Here is a 19,828-nt window from a genome sequence, read left to right on the forward strand (position 1 = left end):
GGAGCAAATGGGTCCAGTTGTGCGTAGCCCAAAAACTTGATTTAAAGGGCCAGGAGCTGTACATGATGAAGTCAATTACAGAACCGACTTTTGAGGCCCAGAGCTGGAAGGAAGCCCCTCAGGCAAAGGTAGGACTCACAGATGGTAGTCCTCACAGAAGGTGCCCCAGCAGAATTGTAGGAATCCTTGTGTGCCTCTGGTACTTCAGAAGAACAGGAAGCAAGTCAGCAAGCCACGGGAGTCACTCTGGGTTCAACCTTGTCCGCAGCAGGGCAGAGATCAGCAGGCAGCAGGGCAGCACAGCAAAACAGGGAAGCAGTTCCTCAGAATAGTTAGTCACAGTAAAGTGGCAACTCTTTCAGCACAGCAGACTTTACTCTGACAGAGTTCTTACCAGGACCAGTAGTGTACTGATTTGACGGGTCCAGAGCCCTGCCACTTATACTCCACAGTGCTTTTGATGTAGGGCATAGCTTTAAAAGATTTCTCTGAAATGCACGAGGATCCCTTTCAACCCAGCCCTGACTTCAGTCTACCAGTAGGAGGATAAATCATCCCTTTCTGTGAGTGCAGGACAGAGCCTATTCAGATGTAAGTGTGGCCACCTCTCCCCCTTCCGGCCCAGGAAGGCTATCAGTATGCAGATGAATGCAGACATATCCCCGTCACACCAAGCCCTTCCAGTGTTGTGGCTGTCTAGAGGGAATGCACAAAGTGTAGCTGTCACCCAGCCTAGATGTGTATTGGAGACAGGCTGAATGGAACACAGAGCAAAGTAAAGAACAGAGATATGTCCACTTTCTAAATGACTGGAATTATTCACCACATTTTTTCTTCATATGTTCAGGATTGAGATTGCCTGAAACCTTATTTTTTTCTTTTTACCAATATTTTCGGTTCAATTATACAATTTTCTTATGTCAAGCACATTGGATCACAAATATCAAAGGTTTCTGTGCCCACCTGGGCCTTGATCAAACCACAATGACAATTCAAATGACAATACATACATTCAAGATATCATTTGAACACATATTGAAATGAAATCATTCAAACCAGTATTGAACTTTTCCTACGCAAGAGTCATTATTTCAGTTTACTTTCTGAAAGAGGACTCATGAATGGCCGCAAAAGCAAAGTAGTTGTGTCTGCTGGTAATTTTTTAAGAGTTTACAAAAAACAATGGTCTGGGTGAGGTCTGAAAGATCCTCCAGTAGCAAGGCTACAAGCTATTTAGTTAAGTTTTAATCAAATGGAGTTACTAAAGTACTGAAGCCAAAGTGGGTTCAGTCAGCAATATATGTATGGACACAGGACATTTTTTGGAAGGCATCACATTTTATTAAGCATCATAAAATGGAGTATCTTCCATTTCTTTCATTTTGCAGAGAGACAAAATGGAGACTACAGTGCTCAAACATAAATAAGTGATAGTGCGTGAAGTGAAGTGTTCAGTGACAGTAAAACATTACATAGCATTGAAAAACAGATCAAAAGAACCCCAAGTAATTTTTACAGTTTTAGGGAACTTTGATATTATGGTCGACGGCGTTTCGATCTAGTCAAATCAAGATCATCATCAGGACATTATAAAGTGAGAGCACGTAGAATCTAAAATGAGGGAAAAATATAAATTAAAAACTGTGTCCGTAGAAGTATTCAACCAACTATCTACTGATTGCGTTGCGCGGTAGCGTCAGTCTCGAAATAGTAGTCAGCGAAGGATTAATACACCAGGATGGGGTGGTAACAATTTGTGCCTAGGAAGGTAAACCAAGGAGCTCATTGCGTGTGTAACATTGAGCTTAATTTGCGAAGTATGACGATGCTCCAGTAGGAGTTAGAGGAGGGCAGACATCAGGAGAGTGTAATTTAGCATGCCTAGGTCTGTGTCACATTGGCGTGATGCTGGGATGAAAGAAGCCTAGTGGTAACTACTCGAGTAATGGCGTGCGTATCGGTGAAGGATAGCACTGATAACCTCGAAGGCAGTGATAGTTGTGCATAGGGCGGTAAGCCAAGGAGCATTAAGCTTAGGTGAATTGCGGAGTGTGGCGATAGAGGAGAGCTGGCATCAAGGAGTGTAATTCGCGTGCCTAGGTTGATATTACAATAGTGTGATGTTGGGATGAAGGAAGCACAATGCTAACTTACTCTCGTATTGGCATGCGTATCGGAGAAGGATGGCGCTGAGCGTCTGGTGATTCTATCGGAAAACTGGCAAAACGGCATGCTGAGGGCAATTGAAAGGCATAATTAAGGAGCCTGTCTAATTTAAACGCAGAAAGTGGTGTAGAAGCAGTAGAGAACTTACTGCGTGAGCGCTGACTAGATCAGAATGAAGGGTCCAATTGAAGAGGCTTGTGTCGGGTGGAGAGCGGTGTGCTAGAGCCGTGGCTGGGTATCGAATGCCCGAGTGGTGTTTTCGGCAAAAGAGGGAACTCGTGTCAGTTAGGCAGGTGTCTCAGTTAGTTCGGAAAGGGGAGAGTGTTATTTAATAGTAGAAAGGATACAGCAGCAACGGGCGGTGTGCCCGCAGGTTAAGTGACTTACATAGTATGAATTGCTTCGTAGGGGAATGAATCTCGGTTCAAACGCACTGGCAGCAGTCCGGAGCGTGTGGCGTTCATGAGCGAGGAGCTTACTGATTAAGCCTATGTGGTGCAACTGCGCATGGGTCGCCCAGAAAAGGGGGGGTGGGCCTGAAGCGGACATGTTGTTTGAGGGAATGAATGGGACGGTTCCAAAAGCTGGGTTAGCGGTATGAGTATCGCTATATCTAAAGCAGGCTCAATGTACAATAATTCGATCACGATTATGCATGTTAGTGGTAAATTAGGAAGAAATAGCTCTGTTGTACTAACCATAACAATGAAATTATAAGAGTAAAAGACAGGCATTATATGCAGCATTGTTAGCGCCATTGTTCATATCAAAATAAAAACGAGAGACAGCTGCTCCGTTGTTCTAGTGCATTGTATACACTGTTGGAGGTCTCATACGGAAGGTTCTGTAGCATTTTGTACACTGTGATCACTGTTGAAAATTTCTTACAGAATCATATTCCACTCATCAATAGAGTTCAAACCATATTCAATAGAGCGACAGTTGAACATCCATTTACATTGCAGTCCGTTTAGGATGAGGTGGGAGTCGCCACCTCTGTTGTTGGGATGAAGCATGTCGATCACTTGCCATTGAATATCCTGTTCTGTATGTCCTTTTTCAATGTAATGTTCCACAAGAGGAGCTGTCGTGACTTGAAAGTGAATTCTACTTCTATGTTGTCCAATTCTTGCTTTGATTTTCTGTGTTGTCTAACCTATGTACTTTAGGTTACATGGACATTGAATGCAGTAGATGACATTTGTGGAGTTACAGTTGGAGAAAAAATTCAAATTATGCATCACATTGTCATTTTGGAATACTTTGGTGTTACTCGTGAAAGGTCATGCAGCACAATTACCACACTTAAAATGGCCTATAACAGGGCACAGTCCTAGAAAAGAATGTATTCTGTTCTATTTAGGTGTTGGTCTTTGAGCTCTAACCAAATGGTCTTTGGTATTGCATCCTCTCTGAATGAGAAGAGGGGGGCTTCATTAGTGATGTTTATGGATGTCAATAATGGCCAGTGTTTTTTAACAACTTTAGTTATGTTGTTGGTTGCAGGACAGAAGGTGGTGACACAAGTGATCCGTGAGAGGACTTTTTTGGGTTTAGGTTCCAAGAGTATTTCTCTGTGAGAGTACCACGCTCTTTTCATAGATCGTTTGACTAGGCGTCTGGGGTAACCTCTGTTGAGCAGTTTATCACAAAGTGTATCGGCTGCTTTAAAATAGTCTTCTTTGAGTTTGCAATTCCTTCTGATTCTCAAGAATTGCCCAAAGGGGAGCCCATCTCTAAGTGCTCTGGGGTGGGCACTTTTGTAGGGTAGTAGGGGTAGTAGGGTATTACGTTCAGTGGTTTTTCTGTAAAGGGTGGTGTATAATCCACCCTCAGATTGTATGACAGTCACATCCAGGTAGTTTATAGAGTGATTGCTGGAGCTATGTGTGAATTTAAGGTCTGGCTGACTGTTGTTGAGCCAGAGGCAGAATTCTTTCAGTTCTTGTGTGGAGCCCTGCCAGATCATAAAGACGTCATCAATATATCAGTCCAGCTTTTGATTTTATTTCGTTATGGGTTGATGTCGTTGAGAATAAATTTCTTCTCTATTTCATCGACGTACAGTATTGCAAAATTTGGTGCAAAAACTGCCCCCATAGAAGTGCCCTTTCTTTGTTTATAGTATTTCCCATTAAACAAAAAGTAGTTTTCAGAGACAGCTATTTGGAGAATGGAAGTGATAAATTCAGTGGGTACCTTGTGTGATTGGAGTCTATTGTTGAGATGCTTTTCAATGACTTTCATGCCTTTGTCTTGTGGAATGTTTGTATAAAGGGACTCTATGTCCAATGTGACTAAGAGTTCGCATGATGGGTCAAAAGTTTATTTTTCTACTATGTTAATGAAGTGTGTTGTATCCTTAACATCGGCAATTGTGTCGGTAACAGTGTCATGAATGAAGAAGTTAACATATCTCCCTAAGGGTTCCAGGATGGAGTCACAGCCTGAAAGGATGGGTCTGCCTGGAGGGTTATTAAGGTCTTTGTGAACCTTCGGGAGTGTGTAAAGTACTGGAGTTCTAGGATTCTTGTTGTTCAAAAATAGATACTCATCGTGGCTTATGTAGCCTTTCTCTTCTGCGGCCTTTGTGGATGTTTGTATAAGGCTTCTTATGTCATTGAGAGGGTTGTTGTTCAATGGTTCGTAATGGGTAGCGTTGTTAAGCTGGCGCATCATTTCTTTGTCGTATGTGGTCTTATCTTGGATAACAATTCCGCTACCTTTGTTACATGGTTTGATGACAATGTTTTCTGCATTTTTTAGGGTGATCAGGCTTTTTTTCTCTTCAAAGCTTCTTGGTCGCTTAGTTTGTCCAAATCTTTCAAAACAAGGTGCTCAAAAGAGACTACCTCAGGTGGTAGTGATCCCGTAGGGGGATTTAAAGTGGATTTGGGGCAAAGTCCCATGGTATCCGAATTGGGGGTACTGTCTCTGTTAAGGAAAAAAGCCTGGAGTCTGATTCTTCTAAAGAATTGGAAAATTTCAGTCTGTATCTTAAACCAGTCAGTTTTCCCAGTAGGGACATAGGATAGCCCCTTACTGAGGAGGGAAATTTCCGTAGAAGCCAACTGATGGCTGGAGAGGTTGAAAATAGGGATTTCTTCACTGGGGTGCCTGAGAGGGATATCCTCATTTAAAAGCACATTTAGTATTGGTAGCCCCATTGATAAAATTTCCGTCGTGTCTGACGTTCTCCTGGTTGGAAATTGTATCTCTGTTTGTTCCTCCCCCTCTCTGGTTGGAAGTGTTGGCCTCTCCCTAAAAAATTAAGTGTGTTGGGGGCTGAGCTAGGGCCTGCGCTTTGGTCAGAGGAGTCAGAGACTGCTGAAGAGTCAGAGAATGTGACTAGTTGTTTGTTTTTAAATCTACCCCAGGGGCCCGCTTGTTGTCTTCGTGGGAATTGGGGCTGAGTAAAGTAGTCCTCCCTGAGGTATGGGAATGTTTTTTCTTTGCTGTAGTTTTTGGTATCTTTAGTCACTTTGGTCGCTTTTTTGTGGTGCTCAAACTTGTGGAAATCAGATAGAGTTTTTTCAAGTTTTTCAAGAACTGATTTGGCGTCTGCTAAGCTGTCTAATTCCAAGATGGCTTTTTCTAGTAGTAATATTTCCTCAAGTTCTTTTTTACTGTGTTCAAGCGCAGTGTCTATACCTAGGACCATCCAATGGCGTGAGCATGTTGTACCTATGTGTGCAAAACCATTTTTGAATTTAGGGTCCTGTAAAAAAATGGCTGGGGTATTGCGTACTTGTAAGCCTAAGGGAATAATATCTGCTTTCAAATACTCTGTAAGCATGCGCGCATGCAATTCTGTTAGAATGTGCGTTTTCTTGAGGTTTTCTAGTTTGGTCATTTTCTCTGCAGCAGCATCAGTCGGCGCTGTTGGGGCTGCTGATGTTTGAAACAGAGAAGGGCAACTAATGATCCCAGCTATATAGTCCTCTGTGTAGGTAGGAGCTATTGGATTTGACATTTTTTGATTATCGTCAGTAAGAGAGAGAAATTAATAATGAAAAATTACAATAAGACACCACTCAAGTGATTTTTCAAGAGGCACCTGCCCCAGTCCCTGGTGACCTCAAGTTAAAGACTAGATTTTTTATTGATTCAACTCCCTTACTGCAGATAAAAGCTGACACATTTCGCCCTGCTCAGTTTGAGGTCTCTTCAGGACCAAGGCAGTTTTTTAACTGTAAATTAAAATAGAAAAAATTAGATTGTTTGTCAATCATAATGGGATAATTCGATTTTGCTTTTAATAAACTTTTTTATGTTAAGGAGGCTCTTATCTTTAAATCATTCTCAGACACTCTCCTAGTGGACAAGTGGTTTTAAATGTCAAGTCGAAGTGACTGTAAACTGCACACACAGGCACTGCAATGGCAGACCCACTAGTAGCATTTAATTTACAGGCCCTGGGTATATGGTATACCACGTTAGAAGGGACTTACAGGTAAATTAAATATGTCATAAAATATAAATTAACAACAGGAGAGGGAGGGAGTTTTTTGGAGCCACTCTTAGTCCCCCAGGGCTAGTATAAATCAACAACAAAAGAGTGTGTCCATCAAATGTGAACAGGTGCAGGGAAAATAAGAAGAGTGAATCACTATGTTTTAAAAGAACCCTCACTCACCAACCTAGTTGGTGACATGCTTCATCATTGGGTTCCCACCGGAGAGACCGAGTGTCTCCCCGGTGTGCTACGACGCCTGAATTACAGCGGAGCAGGTTTTTTGTGTGTGGGTGCAGTGCAGAGAGTGATAGTGTAAGTTTAAAATATGTCGCAGTTTCAACCAATAATGAATTTAATAATGGTAAACTGGACACAGTTAAAATGGTGTGGCGGACGATAGGAACTGGTGATAATTAGACCAGCTACGTCCTAAATCAAGTGCATAGTGAAAGGAGTGGTCAACATGTTTCTGCTTCTTGCGTCAGTGCACGAAGCATTCGTCAGGACCTAAAGTGAGACCACCACGGCGGTATACGCACGCTAAGGCGTACCCTAACCTGTGGGATCAGAAACCGCTTTGAGACTTACGGTTGCGTTTACCCTTCAGCAATTTCTGAGAGGTTCAGTTCTGTTGAAATGAAAAAAGGACAATACAGAACAAACAAACAGAGATTCACATCATACATATATATTTGCACAAGAACAGGCATGAGCTAAATCACACACGTGTCGTGAGGAAATTTCATGCACACACATGGTGGGGATTTCCATGTCCTTGGAACTGCGGGTAGCAAAATTCATTAGTATTAGCCCGTGTTCAAATTCTAAAGGCATGTGGTGCTCTTTAGCGCTATCGCTAATTGTGCCGATAAAGTGATACACCCTGTTTTTTGTGGGGTGATACGGCAAAGCGACAAAAGTATATGGCCTTCACATTGGTGGTCAGCACTGTATTATGGCCGATCTGTGGGAGGCGGTAGGGAAAATAAAATGCTTGGATTGTGATGGAGAATCGAGGGTTAAATGTATCAAGTGGAATTGTGAACATCGCGAGAGCCGATCTCAGTGCTTACGTGATGTTCAATTCTGTTTCACAACATGAGTCCGGGTGGGAGGCGGGACTTGTAGTCACACTCTGGACGTGGAGTGAAAAGAATAAGAAAAATTAAAAACTTACACGATTGGAGGGAAGGTATAGGCATCCGTCCTGTAGCACCATTACTTACTACTCCAAAGCCACCAGCCCACTGCAACACCTATTCGGCCCTCCTGCGGACTCGGATGTTGGTGTCCCGAGCCGCCGAGAGGAAGAAATAGTCAGCGTTTTCCAATTGGGACGGCGTCACGTCATCACGTGAATCACGTGGGACGTAGACGCGGAGAAAAGAAGGAAGAGACTAGACTGCTGCTTGTCAGGGGCAAAATGAAGACTTTGTACACTTCCGGGAAGCCTCGGTAGAATTATAGCGGTACAATGACCAAAGGCTGGAATGAAAAGGGGGTATTTTCGTTAGCCTGAAAAAGCATACAGCCTGACAATAATGTTTCCATATTAACTCTGTCTGCAATAGGAGAATTTTTTATGGTGAATATCGTTTTGCGTGTTGCAGTAATTTGAAAAAGTCGTGCCAGAGAATCAGTGTCATGATCATAGCCTAGTCTGTCTTTAGTGGAGGCGGGGCTTGGTGTAGAAAATGACCCATAGTTCAATTCCTAATGTTGTAAGCCAGTAGAAATGAAACGTAAGTTAATAAAGGCAATGGTGAGATAGTGTGGAATATTGCCTCCTGGGTGGTCAAAGAAGCCTCAATATGTTCATTTTGAGATGCGTCTACAGCGTTTATAAAGATGGAGCAAAGCCATAAGGTGACTTGTTAAAGGTAACATTGGTATATAATCCATATGGCTTATTATCTTTTCAGTACTGTGCCCCAGGGGATGTTATCGTTAAAACCTGTGAGGTGACTGGACAGGCGATAAATCCAACGTTGTTCCTTCTCGAACAAGATGTTGGTCGTTCTGATTCCGGGATTGATTAGCTCAATTATGGTCCAGGTTAAGTCGTCAGGGGTGTGTTTTAGGGCTGAGTAGTGCTCTGTCATTTTGGTGACACTCTTTCCACAGCGTATTGTACTTCTATGTTCGACAATGCGTTGTTTGATTTTGCGTGTAGTCATTCCAACGTATCTAATGCCACACGGACATGTGAGTAGGTAGATGACGTTGGATGAATTGCAGTTCGTGTGGGTACGTTGACTCCACACTTTGTCTTGTTCCAGATTCAGAGTTTTGCTTGCTTTTGTGAGGTGGCACACACTGCATTGCCCACAGGGGAAATGTCCTGTATTAATCCAGAGCACATCCACCTACTTGAAAGACACCAAGAGCCTGCTGGTACTTTTACAGGATGTAACCCTGACAGACGAACAAACCTTCCTGGTTTCTTTAGACATAGAAAGTCTATACACCAGCATTCCACAGGAAGATACCATCAGGGTCATTAGCGAAACTTTGGAGACGAGTCCCTGGGATTTTCAGACCTCGAAACAGTTCATTGTTGACTGTGCAACTCTAGCCTTAGAAAAGAACTTCTTTGAATACAAGGGGACCCTCTTCCTCCAAGCTACCGGTACTTCCATGGGGAGTACCTTTGCCCCTAGTGTGGCAGGCCTTTACGTGTACGATTTCGAACAGAAGTACATATTGACTCCCAACAACCCTTTCTCTCTCTATATATCTTTTTGGAAAAGATATATAGATGACATTCTGGTGATCTGGAAAGGACCTGAAATGGAACTCGTCAAGTTCTTTGAATGGATCAACACCTGCGACCCGAGTCTGAAGTTCACCAACACATATGACCAGAATGAAATAATCTTTCTGGACCTTACTATCACCAAGTGTGAAGACAAGCTGGTCACAAAAACATATTACAAACCGACCTCAAAGAACAATCTTTTAGCCTTCTCAAGTTTCCATCCACGACCGCTTAGGGAAAACCTCCCTTTTGGCCAATTTTTGCGTATCAGACGCAACTGCAGTCGCATGGAAGATTTCCGCATTCAATCTGATAACCTTTCAACCAAACTGAAAAGAAGGGGTTACCCGGATAAAATTCTAAAACGCAGCTGCAAGAGGGCAAAGAATCAACACAGAGAGGCTTTACTTGAGGATTCAGTAAAAACAACGGAAGATGTTCCTTTGACATGTGTAACGACCTACAGCACGGCTTCCAATGCTGTCACCAAATCCATCCGCAAAAATTGGGGCATCCTATTGAGTAACAACTTGAAATGGGAAAAACCACTATTTTCTTTCAAGAAGGCAAGAAGCATAAAAGATGCTCTAGTACATACGCGACCACGAATATCACCACCTGACAACATTCCGTCTGTCCTACAATCCTGGGGTCTTCCCAAAGTAACAGGACATTTCCCCTGTGGGCAATGCAGTGTGTGCCACCTCACAAAAGCAAGCAAAACTCTGAATCTGGAACAAGACAAAGTGTGGAGTCAACGTACCCACACGAACTGCAATTCATCCAACGTCATCTACCTACTCACATGTCCGTGTGGCATTAGATACGTTGGAATGACTACACGCAAAATCAAACAACGCATTGTCGAACATAGAAGTACAATACGCTGTGGAAAGAGTGTCACCAAAATGACAGAGCACTACTCAGCCCTAAAACACACCCCTGACGACTTAACCTGGACCATAATTGAGCAAATCAATCCAGGAATCAGAACGACCAACATCTTGTTCGAGAAGGAACAACGTTGGATTTATCGCCTGTCCAGTCACCTCACAGGTTTTAACGATAACATCCCCTGGGGCACAGTACTGAAAAGATAATAAGCCATATGGATTATATACCAATGTTACCTTTAACAAGTCACCTTATGGCTTTGCTCCATCTTTATAAACGCTGTAGACGCATCTCAAAATGAACATATTGAGGCTTCTTTGACCACCCAGGAGGCAATATTCCACACTATCTCACCATTGCCTTTATTAACTTACGTTTCATTTCTACTGGCTTACAACATTAGGAATTGAACTATGGGTCATTTTCTACACCAAGCCCCGCCTCCACTAAAGACAGACTAGGCTATGATCATGACACTGATTCTCTGGCACGACTTTTTCAAATTACTGCAACACGCAAAACGATATTCACCATAAAAAAATTCTCCTATTGCAGACAGAGTTAATATGGAAACATTATTGTCAGGCTGTATGCTTTTTCAGGCTAACGAAAATACCCCCTTTTCATTCCAGCCTTTGGTCATTGTACCGCTATAATTCTACCGAGGCTTCCCGGAAGTGTACAAAGTCTTCATTTTGCCCCTGACAAGCAGCAGTCTAGTCTCTTCCTTCTTTTCTCCGCGTCTACGTCCCACGTGATTCACGTGATGACGTGACGCCGTCCCAATTGGAAAACGCTGACTATTTCTTCCTCTCGGCGGCTCGGGACACCAACATCCGAGTCCGCAGGAGGGCCGAATAGGTGTTGCAGAGGGCTGGTGGCTTTGGAGTAGTAAGTAATGGTGCTACAGGACGGATGCCTATACCTTCCCTCCAATCGTGTAAGTTTTTAATTTTTCTTATTCTTTTCACTCCACGTCCAGAGTGTGACTACAAGTCCCGCCTCCCACCCGGACTCATGTTGTGAAACAGAATTGAACATCACGTAAGCACTGAGATCGGCTCTCGCGATGTTCACAATTCCACTTGATACATTTAACCCTCGATTCTCCATCACAATCCAAGCATTTTATTTTCCCTACCGCCTCCCACAGATCGGCCATAATACAGTGCTGACCACCAATGTGAAGGCCATATACTTTTGTCGCTTTGCCGTATCACCCCACAAAAAACAGGGTGTATCACTTTATCGGCACAATTAGCGATAGCGCTAAAGAGCACCACATGCCTTTAGAATTTGAACACGGGCTAATACTAATGAATTTTGCTACCCGCAGTTCCAAGGACATGGAAATCCCCACCATGTGTGTGCATGAAATTTCCTCACGACACGTGTGTGATTTAGCTCATGCCTGTTCTTGTGCAAATATATATGTATGATGTGAATCTCTGTTTGTTTGTTCTGTATTGTCCTTTTTTCATTTCAACAGAACTGAACCTCTCAGAAATTGCTGAAGGGTAAACGCAACCGTAAGTCTCAAAGCGGTTTCTGATCCCACAGGTTAGGGTACGCCTTAGCGTGCGTATACCGCCGTGGTGGTCTCACTTTAGGTCCTGACGAATGCTTCGTGCACTGACGCAAGAAGCAGAAACATGTTGACCACTCCTTTCACTATGCACTTGATTTAGGACGTAGCTGGTCTAATTATCACCAGTTCCTATCGTCCGCCACACCATTTTAACTGTGTCCAGTTTACCATTATTAAATTCATTATTGGTTGAAACTGCGACATATTTTAAACTTACACTATCACTCTCTGCACTGCACCCACACACAAAAAACCTGCTCCGCTGTAATTCAGGCGTCGTAGCACACCGGGGAGACACTCGGTCTCTCCGGTGGGAACCCAATGATGAAGCATGTCACCAACTAGGTTGGTGAGTGAGGGTTCTTTTAAAACATAGTGATTCACTCTTCTTATTTTCCCTGCACCTGTTCACATTTGATGGACACACTCTTTTGTTGTTGATTTATTTTAAATTAAATATGTCAACATGTTAAGGGGAGAAGCACATACGCTTTAGCACTGTTTGTCAGTGGCAAAGTTCTCAGAGTCCCAAGGCCAACAAAGAGATGCAGCAAAAAGTAGAGGGAAGCAGGCAAAACATTGGGGGAAGACCACCCTAAGGATGACAGGTCCAAAACCTTTGTAATCACATCTTTTGTAATATGTAATATAAAACATAACCTTATCAAGACAATAACATGTCGTAAATATTTAAACATATAAATACTAAAAACGAATAAAACGTACCTTTATTTGGATTACTTTAACCTTGACTGTGAAGTGTACCAAGTAGCAAGTTACCTTTTCTGATTGTAGGTTGTTTTCTGGATTACACTCATGTGTTTCCATTACTCACCATGATAGTGTTTTATTGCAATAAGATAACAAAGTATAGATAAAGCAAGGTATACTTGGAAAGTACTAAGTACACAATTGCATACTTAAAAAGCATGACTAATATCAGATATTTCTACTATGATGTTCAAAAGTAAATCTTATGGGTAATGATACACTATGTTCATCGCCCATCATGAAATACAGATGGAGTCTTTCTAAACAAACTTTACTATATTACAAATATAGCAGCGTATTCACTGATTTCAGAAGGCCTGGTAAATAGGCAAATATAAATTTATGACTGAATATACCTGTTTTACACACGTCAGGAATTCCCAAAGGGATTCCTAGCGGGCAAAAAACCTTTATATGTACAGAGGTCTTAGCCACTAGTGAAGAGTTCTCTGCACTCGCAAATCCCACTCAAGGGATGGGAAAATGAGGTTGGATAGTCTTGGAAGTGTGTGAACACTCACAAACATTAGTATTTGTGGGCCTTCACAAACTCCTCTCATTCCCCTTCCACCCTGAAAATGGTAGGATGTTTGCTCCAGTTAAAGACTGGAATAAATCTCTCTCACTGGGGGGAAGGGAATAGTTAAACTCCAGATTTGGTGTTAGTGTAGGGAAAGGACTGTCTTCATGGAGAAAAATGTTTTCCCTCCAAAGAAAAATAAATGGGTTTTTGCACAGGTGATTCTATTTCCACTATAGAGACCTCTGCATAATAGGAATAGGATCTCAATTGGAATGCCAAATGGCCTTTCCAGAAGTCCATGCCTGCTGCAGCTTTCCAGGGGCACTTCTCTGAACGTGTGTATATTCCAGAAAGTAGGCAGAGAGATCCACCCTACTATCTTTGTTAATCGGAATCAATATCAATGATCGCAATGCTTAATTTCACTCAGTGCTTAACATGAGCTGGTGGCTGCAGATGGGGCCCACCGTCACTCCTCTTTGTGACCAGCGCTTATTTTTCCTCATCAGACTTTGACCCATGGCAAGAGTGGGAAAAACATAAAACGGAGAAGAAGGAGGAAGAGTAAGACGGAAAAATAGTGACAAATAAGCAGGGGTGAAAGAGAACCTGATAGATTGAGATCAGAGAGTGTCTTGTGGTGGATGATAGACACATAAGGTGGAACCAATTCGACTCAATCTTGGCATTCAGTGTGTCTGCATTCAATACACCACCGGTCGGCTTCTGAGCAAGACTTTGGGTAGCAGGAATTAATCTTTTGCAAATTAAAAACTCATTTTACTCCAATTTTTTTTTATTTATTCATATTATTGACTAAGTCAAGTGCAAGAAATATTCGTGATCAGATAAATTGAAACTGAACTTCAACTTTAAAGTGAGTATAGATTCGCTGGAGGCAAGAGAGGTATTTAGCTAATTGGATCAGATTGTTGCAGAACTTGCAACCTCCACATAAGTTTCCAGGCGGCTGTGTGCATTGGTAGAGCGCAGTCCTGCCTTGAAGCAACCAGATCAGCATATCAATGACACCTCACAAAGTTCAGATTACATTAATGTGCTAATAAGACAAGTGATGTGAACCGGGGCTGTAACCGCTCTCGCTTCCAAGAACCCAAGGTCACTGACACAGGACAGATGCAGCAGCAAGATTTATAAATAATAGCTAGGGCAACATTTATTTTATACAACCTGTTTTTTTGCAGACGTTTACAATGGAAAATGTCTACGCGTGAAACTGCCGTATCATTTGTAAAAGATATACTTTCAAGAATGCCTGCAGTGATTGGAAACATGACTACTCAGAGAAATATCTTCATACATATGGAAGAATTTTTATTGTGTAAGATCACATGCAATTATTACATTATGGTGAGTTTAAACCTTATTCCTCATTTAACCAAACAATTTACCATATATTATTTAATCGGTGCAGAATCTGACCTAAACAAGAGACTAGAAAACAATGAATTCATGATTTGCACTAAATATCTATGTCCTAAAGTTGCATTGAATTGTTATTAGAGCAGTTAACCTATTTTATTAACAAAATGCACCAATATATGTAGATTCAAAGAATGAAAACAGGTACAGCCGTGTGTTTGCACCATATATTTGCTATTTTTTGAAAATATGCATTCAGCCATGCTAGAACCAGACCTTCATAAAAACATAAATATAATTGTTTATATATTTACACTTTTTGAATAGCAAAATTAGTAAAAACATTTAGGGGGATATTCACAAGGATCTATCGCCGAGTTAATGGCACTTTATCACAGCCAAAGTTGCGATAAACTTATCGCCCCAATCACAAGCTGGTGTTAACAGCCCAAAGCACCAGTACACCCACGATAGCAGCCGCAAAAAACGCCACAGATGACCCCCGCAACTATCGCTAATGAGATGCAGAGTAGACATTCCCGTGCGAAAAGCTGCGACAACACCACATCTCAACATTCTCAACGACCAGCCAGATCAGCCATAAGAACACAAAACAGGCGATAAGGCGCGTTAGCACCCGGAAACTAACACCTGCTCAGACCAGGTGCAAAGTCGGACGACAGCCTGCACCACAAAAGGGAGCCCAGCCCACAGCCACATCGGAAGGGCAACAGATGCCACGGAGCCACTGGTCATGCGGCCCTGGCACCCAAGAGGGCCACAACACCTGCCGCCACCACCCCAGGACCCCAACCCCCACCCGGAACCCCCCCCTGGACCACCACAGAGGCAGCGCAGACAAAGGCAGCGGACCCCAGGAAACGCACCAGCCTCACAGACCCAACACCTGACAATGTCATTACCCACTACAGGCTCAAAAGGACAACCATCGTATGCATCCTGACCATCATCCCCAAACAGGCCGACGGCATCAACACAGCGGACAACCAACATCCCACCCCACACAAAGCTGCTGGCTGTGCTGCACCTGTTGGCCCCTGGTACCCCCCAACCAACACCCGCCAGAGTCGGAGGAGTCTCACAGCCAGCCACATCCAAGTCCCTCACACCTGTCCTGGACATCACCATCAGCCTGGTACCCCAGTCCCTATACATCCAACACAATGCGTAGGATTCGCTGGAGACCAAGCAAGGACCATGTGCCATAGCTGGATGCACGCACGTGTTGGGGCAATCCACAGCACACATGTCCTACCTGTGCCCCCTGGTGACACAGCACACAATCACCGCAACATAAAGCACACGTCTCACATCAATGAGCAGGGAACATCCGAACACCGTGGAACCTCCACCAATGTCGCCTCCAAATACCCAGCCAGTGTGCATGATTCCTTCATCCTCTGACAGTCCATCAGCAACTAGCATTCCCAGGATGGCAACAAGGGAAATGCACAGCCCCTTGGCAAGTTCCAAATGAACACCCCACTCACCTCAACTCCACAACCATGCAACTCACAACTCTGGCAATGCACACGTCACAAAATCACAACCAACATGCAAAACAACATGCCCACCCACCAGACACGACAGAACAACTCACAATGGTAATCTGGGCAAGCCGTGAACATGAGCAATCAACGGCATGGCACCTCAGCCACACACTAGCCGAATGTGGGGAGAGGTGGCAACCAGGCATGTGTGAAGGATGCAGGAGGACCATGATTGGGAAAGTGCACAATGCCAAGAGTGGCAGAGATGTGCTGGACAGACCGCTGTATGCTGAACACACCCATATCCATGGCGACATACACCTCTGGTGTATGGAGTGTAGTGGATAGTGGACGCAACCATGTCACCCCAGCTAGTGGGGGAGTTCTCTGAAATGTTGCCTGTTACCTTCCCCCCCGTAAGCACGAGTGGAGTGGGATGGACCGGCGTACGCCAGGCCAGCGTAGAGGTGTGAAAAAAAATCACGTAACCCTGGGCGTGGTCCTCTTCTGGAAAGCCCAACGTCTCTGCCAGGGATGCACCTCTCACCATGCAACGAGGCTGATGTCGTCCTCGTGAGCGGAGTTGCCTGCGATCCTGTGCACCTGCCGTACCCCGGCCCGCTGGACCCCGAACCCTTCAGGCCCACCCCTGCACAGCCAGGCCACAGTGATCACCTTCCGACACTGGCGTGTGTCAAGGAGGGCCCACCACGTGCCTGCGCAATCTCCAAGCCCGAGGCCCGCGACCTTGCCAGCCTCCTCAGACCATCACGGCCTCCATGACACAGGCCCGCTTTACTCCTTTCTCGTTGACGTACTCTACTGCCGCCTCCGGCCTACACCACGGTCAAGTAGGTCACATATTTGGAACTGAGTCTTGATTACACCATGGCAGTGAACATTATTTAAGGCAGAGTTCATGTCACTTTACTCCCTTCGATGTGGTGCCACCAAGTCTGTGCATAGCATTACAACCACATATGTATGTGGGCCTACGCTGCGCACAAGTAGGTCACAGAATTGGAACTGAAAACCGATTATTCAAAGGCAGAGTAAATATCATCGTAAGCAAGGAGAGGCGTAAGAGGATGGCGCGTTGCAGTCCGGAGGGAATAGGATCATCGTTACGGAGGTGATCGAACACTACCGACAACTGCCCTGGTGTCACTAACTCTGTGCATCGCGAGCCAACGACGGGTGGGTGTGGGCCACTGCTGACCGCTGCCTCCGGCCTACACTGCGGTCCAGTAGGTCACAGAGTCTTGATTTAGCGATGGCGGATTTCATATCAGTGTACCGGCATCATTGCAGACTGCATCCCCTCTCAGCACCGGTGCCACTAAGTCTGTTGCCCGACATTCATGGACACTCTCTGGTCGTACATTGGTGGCGTCTGAGTCTATGGACTAGGGGCTAGTTTTCATCCTCATGTAGCTGATACCAAATTGGTGGTGAAAATGAGGCTGTCGCTTTCCACTCCACCATTTGCTGCTTCCGGATAACATCATACCTTCCGCATCATGCCATGGAGGACACCTTCCTCTGTTCCCCGCAAGCCTCTGCCACATTCACCTTTGACATCAATGAGGACCCGCTCACTGTGCGTGGACCTACCTCAGTGCACCGGAAGTCACCGTCCCATGACAGGGTGCCTGTGCCGGCCTCTGTGCATCCGGGGCCACTAACTCTGTGCTGGTCAGGTCCAGGACCCCTTCTTCTAAGATATTGGATGGCCTCTGATGCAATGTTATGTTATCCTCCATTTATAGCGCGCACGGCTACTCGGAAGTGTCCCAGCGCAGAAGCCAAATGGTGGAGATAGAGAGGGGCGGACCAGGCTGGAATATTACTTTTCAAGTGTTTTTTGAACAGCCTGAGGTCGCCGGTGTTCCGCAGTTCATAGAGCAGGGCATTCCAAGCCATGGCTGCTCTGACAGAGAGGGAGCTGCCTCCCATTCTTACCAGGCGGTACCTGGGAACAAGAGCGAGGCATTGACCTGTGGAACGTAGATGTTGGAGCGGCACATAAAACGTGAACCGACTTCTGAGATACTGAGGCCCAGTCTTGTAAAGCGCACCATGGGCAAGCGTAAGAGCTTTGAATAGAATACGTTGGTCAACCGGGAGCCAGTGCAGATCCTGTAGAAGCTGCTTTGCACTGGACCTTCCCGGAATACCCAGTAAGGCTCTGGCCGCCGCGTTCTGGACAATCTGCAGCGTTTTTAGCTGATTTGCCGGGAGACCGATGTACAAGGCATTGGCGTAGTCCAGACGTGAGAGGATGAGGGCACGGGCCACCATTTCTTTGGCCACTCTGGGCAAAAGTGGCAGAAACATCTTGAGGCGTTTCAGCGTACCAAAGCACACACCGGCCAGCCTATTGATCTGAGGCAGAAATCTCAATTCCTCGCTGAACCATACCCCCAAATCTTTTGCCAGGCTCCCCGTAGATTTAGGCATGGGGTAGTCCACCGGCCAGATGTCTTCTATAAAAATTTGGGGGAAGGATGCATAAAGAAGCACCTCTGATTTTTCTTCATTGCATTTTAATTGGGCCTGTGCTAGCCATTTAAACACTTCTGCCAGACAGTTTTTAGCGATAACCGGGGAGAAATAAGTTTTCTTCCACGTGGAGAGGAGCTGGGTATCATCAGCATAGGCTATGATCTTAGTGCCCAGCTCCTCTGCCAAAAAAAAAAAGGGGCGTCATATAGACATTGAACAGAAGAGGGCTCAATGTTGAGCCCTGGGGAACCCCTGTCGTCAGGCTTTGCGGAGATGAGGCGAAGGGCGGCAGCTAGAATTGCTGTGTGCTGTTGGCAAGAAAAGATTTAGTCCGCTCCCACGCCTGGCCAAAGATGCCAATATGGGACAGCCTTGCCAAAAGTTGGCGGTGTGGCACAGTGTTGAATGTGGCAGAGAGGTCTAGTAACACCAGAGTTGCTCTGCCGCCAGCATCCTGGCACTCTCTAATAGCCTCCGACACCTCAACTAGGGCCGTCTCAGTGCTATGAGAGGCCCTAAAGCCCGACTGAGCGGGGTGGAGGGTGCCAGAGCTCTCAACAAACTCAGAGAGCTGTTTGTGAGCAGCCTTCTCGCACACCTTAGCCAACGCCGGGAGGAGTGAAATTGGGCGGTAGCTAGCCGGGGTAGCAGGGTTAAGTGAGGATTTTTTCAGCAATGGCCTTAGGGTCATCAACGCCATGTGTCTGTGGCCCTGCGCTGTTTGCTGCCTCCGGCCTCAACTGCGGTCCACCAGGGCTCACACATCAAATCAAGTCCTGACCGGCCCGGACGTCGCATCACCACAGGAGGCACATGCCACCACCACCAGGACGACCTCCAAACACAATCTGCCAGAGTCGAAATGATGGTCCTGACAGACTTACAGAGTTGCTCACACCTGTCGTGGATGCCATCATCAGACTGATAAACTGCTCAGCACTCCAGGTGCCATGGACTCAGTGCACCACAAGCAATCATCTGTTACTGATTGAGTTTTGTGCTGTGGAGAGGTTGTGCAGAAATGTCATCTCAAGCAGTGTGGGAGACCTGAGACGTTGATGATGAAGATGATGCAGGTCTAACACACCTCACTGCATCTGCATCAGGAATATCTCGAAGGGACACAATCCAAGACTTTTTTTTCACATGGGCGCGCTCAGCTGTAGTGCCCCAACCTCAGTGCACTGCAACTTACGGACACTTCTGTTTGCATGTTGGGTATCCTCTGGGCTTTCTCCGGCTCCCTCCATGTTGCTTAGCAGTTGACTCTGTT

This window comes from Triturus cristatus, chromosome 1_2 (assembly GCF_964204655.1).
Source record: "Triturus cristatus chromosome 1_2, aTriCri1.1, whole genome shotgun sequence".
In the NCBI taxonomy this organism is placed as follows: Eukaryota; Metazoa; Chordata; class Amphibia; order Caudata; family Salamandridae; genus Triturus; species Triturus cristatus.